Here is a 5,148-nt window from a genome sequence, read left to right as displayed (position 1 = left end):
GAGAGTCGAAGAGCTACTGCGCAGAGCAGCTGAGGGAGCCTTTGGGGTCACTTGAAGTTCAAGTGAAAGCCAAAGAGCTGAAGGTTACAGAAGGCCAAAAAGCCAGAGCCGAAGAGCCAGAGCCAAAGCCAAAGCCAGAGAGCCAGAGCCAAAGCCAAGAGCCAGAGCCAAGAGCCAGAGCCAGAGCCAGAGCTGAGAGCCAGAAAGCCAAGAGCTTCAAGAGCCAAGGGATGACATGGTGTCTGAACCCACTGTTTCTATGTAAAACAGTAGGAGTTGAGCCGAGAGCTTGTAAAAAAGACTTATACCATAATCCCAGAGAGCCTAGTTGAGTTTACTAGAGCTCACGGAGATGTAGCCCAAGAGTTGTGGGTGAACTCCTAATTAATTTGTTGTCTTATGTGTTTGTCTTTACTTCTGCTTTATTTTATGTTACATGTATTTATACATCAGCTTCAACACATTAATTTACAGCATATGAACAGTTAAAAACAAATACCAACATACACCCATGTTCTCAAGCATTCCTTAATTCCTCATTGGTTAATCAATAAGACTTGGGAATATTTCAGGCTTTGGAAGTGGGAGAGGTTCTTGTAAGTTGGACAAGAAGCCTAAGTGCCCCATTTTCAGATCAGGTGGTATCAGAGCTTAAGATTGATGAACCCCACCTTCAAGGAAGGTTATATTAGAATGCTTGATTGACAGAGCAAAGATTGCTTGTCTGAAAGGTGTATGGGTAGTCAAGGATTGATTGTCTGATTGACGTATGCTTGTTTTAAAGGCTGACTATTTTCTGAGTTTGCAGAGGTAAAGGGAAATTTTTTGATAGCTCGGTCCAGGAAGGACAAGAAGGAAAGAGAGTTGAAGGCACTCTTCTTATCCCAAAGGACCTCAAGGCAATCCAAAGCACAAGACGGTTGTTGCAAGAGGTTGCTTAAATAAGCTCTTTATTTATCTCGTTGAAGTTTTTTTTTGTTCATTGACATAATGACAACTTCTACAAGTGGGTCCTCAAATTATGTGTTATTTACAAGATTCTTTGATGAAGACATGAAGCAAGAATTGTCCACCATGATGGATATGGTGAGAGAAATGTATGAGGATGGAAGGAAGAGCAGCATGCTTAGAAAGCAGCTGAATTCCATGAAGGAAGAGAAGCAGTTGCTTGCTGACAAATTGCAGGAAATGGAGAGGCAACTTCATATCACAAAAATGAACCTGAAGAGGATGCATGAGTTCGAAACACAGCTCTTTGTTGCCCAAGAAGCCTTAGTCAAGTATTAGCTTGAAGAGGAGGTAAGCCAGTCCAGTTTGTCTTCAAATTATTCTGAGAATGCTTGCATTGGTTCTTTTGAAAAACATACTAGAGGCATATGTTCCAAGCTAATGTCCAAGATGGGCTATGAAGGAAAGGGCTTGGGAAAGCATGCACAAGGTATTTTTGAACCAATAATGGTTGAGGAAAGGCCTAAATATTTGGGTCTTGGCTATGGAAAGCCTTATGGAGAGAATCCCAAAGTTACCATGAAGGCCATTGAAATAGTCCCAAGAAGGAGTTTCATTTCATGTCCTCTACCTCAGAAGTGTGAAGGTTGTATTCAGGAGGAATGCAATAGCTTGAAACATCATTTGCAGGATGCAAGTGTTCAGAAGCACACACTTGAACCAGAGAGTTGGGGAGACTCCAACAGCCTTGAAGAGATTGATGGTGTTCCAAAGGGAGCCACTTCTTCATTTGCTTCACCTCTGCATGAAGGCAATAAAGGTGAAAGAGAAAGATATAAATCTGGTTCCAAACATATTCCTTTTGATTTTTCAAAGCATGAAAAATTTCCACATAAGTATGGGGAAAGAGTTATATGTTCCTTTTGTGGTTTGGATAACCATAATTTTTCTAGATGTTGGAAGATAATGGCCACATATAGGAAGCAGAAGAAGGAAAAGAAGCAAGAAGCCAAAGGTCCATTGGACAAGGCAAATCATGCTGTCAAGAGGATGCACATGCAGTGCACTTACTGCCATAAGCAAGGACATCTTGTTGCAAAATGTTGGACACTGAATCCAACAATGCTTCCACCAAAGCTGAAGAAAGTGGAAAGAGAAGATGGCAGAAATGGAAAGGAAGATTCCATGAGTGATGTGTCTCAAAATGATTCACATGTTGATGCTGATGTGCAGAAAAAGGTAGTACCTTTGAAAGGGATTGGTAAGGAATGGTTAGAGTTCTTATCTGATTGAGATTGCATGTCTATTGATGCATCTACATTATATTTCATTTCAGCTTCGAAAGTACAGTGTGCTTAAGTGAAAGTTGAAGGATGAAATGCATGCATGAGCATGAGATGCATGAACACATGGATGTTGATGATTTCCTTGTTTTTGAACATGTATGTGTAATTAACTTGCAGGGTTGATTGCTTTGACATGCATGTGATGCCATGTTGACTTGGGAGAAGTTAACTTGGTCTCCAAATGGAAAGTGTTTCATCTTTTGAAAAAGAGTCCAAATGGTCTTTTTCTACATGCTTGACTTGAAGGGTCATTTGTTTAAAGGCATGTTTTGTGGGCTTGTTACCTAGTCCATCATTTGTATGCAAATACAAGACATGGAGGTGTTCACAAGATGTGAAATCTGTTTCTTTTGTTGAAGTGGGAGTTAGTCCATCCAGTTGTTGTCTGTATGCCTGTTGTTATTGGAAGCCTTTCAAATAGGTACAAGTAAAAGTTTTGTGGAGCAGATGAACTTCACATTTGTTTGAACCACCTTGAATCAATGATCAGGGCAGGGAAATTCAAACTACCTTCTGTTATCACTGAAAATTCTGTTGCTAAAATTTTTTTAGCTTAGCTTAAAGACAGGGTGTTTTCGCAGCGCCTGAATTCTTTTTTAGCATTTTCGCAGCGCTACCTGTTTAGGTGATTTCGTAGCATGCTACGAAATTGGGGATTTGCTCGAGTTTTCAGCAGAAGGTTCATGTACTAAATTTTGATGATAAGGTTCCTGCCTGAATGGTGCTTACTACTATTGACACTGCAGTGTTTAGAGCAACACCAGAGCCTTTTTGGTCCATCACAAACAGTTGTTCAGCTGCAGCTCATTAGGATTAATCTTCAAGAGGAAACATGTTTAATAATTACTCCTTTTGTGGCTGAGGGCATTATGGTAAATGTCATAATATGGGTGCTTGCAAAGAGACGGTTGACAGTTGTACAAGCAAAAGTTGCGGTGGTTATGAGGTGGACATAATGCACTTTCAATTGGAACCACAATTCCAGGTCGTTTGTCTGGCACCAACATAAGAGATAATACAAATGGCGCTGGAGGCTATAGGTTTGCCCATTTGGTTGATCTATATGCATCCACATAGTCAGTATCTTGTTGGAAAGAATCCAGCCCTGATTGAAGGCTAAAGTCTGTTATGGCCCTGAAAACTACGACTCAGAAATAGATGTTGGAAGGTCAAATCACAAAGTTTGATTTTTGTAATGGTTACGGCAGAAGAAATTCGAGTCCAATTAACTGCGTTCTCCGGCTCATGCTCGGATTGCAGACTTCGTAGATTGGCAGGGATCTAAGAACAGTCAGCGATGGGAGTCCTAGTGCAAAGACTAAGAGGAATCGAGAGCGGATTGTCATCAAGCAATCTTAAAGGATGTCTGCTTGCCCTTGTATCCAGTGCTTTCAGAGGGGCAAGCTTTATAATTAAGAAGGAAGGCCTGAAACGTGCTGGAGCAACGAGAGCTCAAAGCTGGACTCCATCCTTTATAGCACCGATTTGTTTTCTGATACTTTCGTCGACAATCTGGAGTTAGATTACAAGCGTCATATGAGTGGAAAGGGAAATGGTTTGCTTATATACAAGTTTTATGCTGTGGTTGTGCGCGTCGACAACATTGGAGGACGACTTTTTTATTGTTTTGTACAACATGCTTAAGGACAAACAAGAAGTTTCGGCCCAGACAATTTGAGTATCATCCATCTGATGCTAGTTTGATGGTCTTCGGGACTTTGGATGGGGAAGTGGTTGTGATCAACCATGAAAGTGGTAAAATTGTCGGACATGTTCAGTCAGTTGGAGCAAATCATAGTATTCTTGGTCTCTGTTGGTTCAACAAGGACCCTTCCAAGCTTATTGCTGGCTCTGACAATGGCACATTACAACTGTATGATGTGAACCGAATGCGCTCAACTGTTCTTCCTTCCAGATATGGTGCAGGCAGCAGCAGTAGAAACCCTGCCACTTACACATATGAAGAGTTTGAGAAATTAACATCTGTCTATATTAATGAAACAGATAATTATTTCCTCGCTAGTGGATATTCAAAACATGTTGCTCTGTATGATGTGTGCAGTAGAAAACGGTTACAAGTTTTCGAAGATCTCCACCGTGAACATATAAATGTGGTAAAGTTTGCTCATCATTCCCCATACTTGTTTGCGACTTCATCTTTTGATCAGGAAATCAAAACTTGGGACTTACGACAAAAGCCTACACATCCTTTGTATACAACGACCAGCTTAAGAGGGAATGTGATGGTGTGCTTTTCTCGTGATGATCATTATATCCTTTCCTCAACTGTGGATAACGAGGTCAAGCAACACTTAGCTGTGGATGGAAGGCTACATATGAAATTTGACATTACTCCTACAGGAAGTGTTCAGAACTATACTCGGTCATATTATATGAATGGGAGGGATTATATTATTAGTGGGAGTTGTGAAAAAAAAGTTGTTCGTATATGCTGTGCTCAGACATGATCTTGGCAAAGGTGGCCATGAATTGAGTAAGAGCACAGGAAATGCTGGTGGCAGACTTGCTTGCGGTGTTGTCGGTCTTCAAGGATGAATATGAGCAGTTGGTTATTTATAGGCTGGTTCAAATGGTGAACCGTGAAGCCTAGCAAACAGCAACTATTCAATTTTGTGAGCAGTTTAGAGGAAGACTGTGTTTTTTAAGTCACACAGCAGTTTCGTAGCGCGCTACGAAACTGCTGTAGATGACTGTTTTATGAGAAAAAATGAAATTGATGCTGAGGTCAGCTAATTTTGAATGAAATGTTTCAAGAGCATAAAGGTGACTATTCAAAACTATCCTAGCTGTTCAGAAGATGACAGATGTGCATCGCAAAAAGGTGAAATGTTTT

The 5,148-nt window shown here is 40.7% G+C and overlaps 1 pseudogene; it reads left to right on the top strand.

Annotated features, from left to right (window-relative positions):
* Positions 1-3,997: 3,997 nt before the first annotated feature.
* Positions 3,998-4,762, top strand: LOC149238190 (protein DWD HYPERSENSITIVE TO UV-B 1 pseudogene; annotated as a pseudogene).
* Positions 4,763-5,148: the final 386 nt, after the last annotated feature.

The sequence above is a fragment of the Pinus tabuliformis genome, chromosome 8 (assembly GCF_031772625.1).
Source record: "Pinus tabuliformis cultivar Carrire ecotype Pingquan chromosome 8, CPIR1, whole genome shotgun sequence".
NCBI classification, from domain to species: domain Eukaryota; kingdom Viridiplantae; phylum Streptophyta; class Pinopsida; order Pinales; family Pinaceae; genus Pinus; species Pinus tabuliformis.
This window is presented reverse-complemented; position numbering and strand designations above follow the sequence as displayed.